Here is a 1572-nt window from a genome sequence, read left to right as displayed (position 1 = left end):
GTGTGGGTTTCCTAATCAAGTCCAATCAGTATAATCAAATACAGCTGGACTCAAATGAAGGTGTAGAACCATCTCAAGGATGATCAGAAGAAATGGACAGCACCTGAGTTAAATATATGAGTGTCACAGCAAAGGGTCTGAATACTTAGGACCATGTGATATTTCAGTTTTTCTTTTTTAATAAATCTGCAAAAATGTCAACAATTCTGTGTTTTTCTGTCAAAATGGGGTGCTGTGTGTACATTAATGAGGAAAATAAATTTACTTAAATGATTTTAGTAAATGGCTGCAATATAACAAAGAGTGAAAAATTTAAGGGGGTCTGAATACTTTCCGTACCCACTGTATATAGGCCAATTAAGTCATTATGAGCTACACCCAAAAGTATATTGTCACATATCTGCTAAATTATTAAATGAATCAAAATACATTTTATAACTTTCTGTCTGGAGTATTTTGAGATAAATAAAAACAAAATATACATTTGTAGGTCTTAACACATATATTCACAGAAAACAAGACTGGTTTTTGGACCAAATTTTGTTATCAATGTATATCAAGTAAATCAAACTTTGGACTTTGTGTTAAGAAGGCCAGTTCAAGATAGATTATTTAAAGGGGTCATATGATGCTGCTAAAAAGAACATTATTTTGTGTATTTGGAGTAATGAAATGTGTTTATGCGGTTTAAAGTTAAAAAAACACATTATTTTCCACATACTGTACATTATTGTTTCTCCTCTATACCCCGCCTTTCTGAAATGCGTCGATTTTTACAAAGCTCATCGGTCTGAAAAAGCGAGGTGTGCTGTGATTGGCCAGCTATCCAGTGTGTTGGGATTGGCCGAATACCTCAAGTGTGAGACGGAAATGTTACGCCCCTCACCATACTGTTGATGCCGTGTCCCGGCCGGAGCCAAGAGACAAAAACATTAAAACCCATTATAAACGAGGCATTTGTTGCATCCAGTGGGGACATAATTACTGATTATAATGACTTATACTGTCTTTTTACGCGTTGCGTTGCATCGCGCCACGTAAGCATAAAACCCTCTCTGCATTTGTGATCAGAGAAATGACAAACAACAAGTGCTACTCTACACTGCCCAAAACTCGTGTTTGAATCATCAGTGACAAATCCTTTAAATGAAAACGTACTTACAGACTGAGTCAGAACTGCCGGCATTGTAGTCTACTCTTCCAGGATCAGTAAACAGTCCTCCATAAAATGTGCTGCACACATCTGGATATTTGGGTTAAACTGTTCTGGAACAGTGTTGTAAATGCAACTTAACCACTGATTTGTAGTCTTGTCCTCTTTTGGAAGACCAAACAAAGTAGTTTCACTTTCACAACGAAAAACACAGCGGCCTAGTGTGAGCAGAAGCCCCGGCTTAGCGTGAGCTGAGGCCGGGATAGAGTGAGCAGAGGCAGGCAGGGTCGAGAACGGCGGGCTGGACTCCGTTTCGTCCACGGTGAAAGCCGATCCGGCGATCCACAGCACTAAGTTGATGTATTCCCTCTTTTGGAAGGCCAAACAAAGTAGTTTCGCTTTCACAACGAAACACACAG

The 1572-nt window shown here is 39.1% G+C and overlaps 1 protein-coding gene across 1 annotated transcript in view; it reads right to left on the bottom strand.

Annotated features, from left to right (window-relative positions):
- The window catches only part of LOC107575180 (GTPase IMAP family member 8-like), a 27664-nt gene that overhangs the window by 2462 nt on the left and 23630 nt on the right, over positions 1-1572 (bottom strand). The window lies entirely within an intron of this gene.

The sequence above is a fragment of the Sinocyclocheilus grahami genome, unplaced genomic scaffold (genome assembly GCF_001515645.1).
Source record: "Sinocyclocheilus grahami isolate Dianchi unplaced genomic scaffold, SAMN03320097.WGS_v1.1 scaffold2499.1, whole genome shotgun sequence".
Taxonomy (NCBI): Eukaryota; Metazoa; Chordata; class Actinopteri; order Cypriniformes; family Cyprinidae; genus Sinocyclocheilus; species Sinocyclocheilus grahami.
Note: the sequence above shows the minus strand (reverse complement) of the source record. Positions and strands in the feature narration are given on the sequence as shown.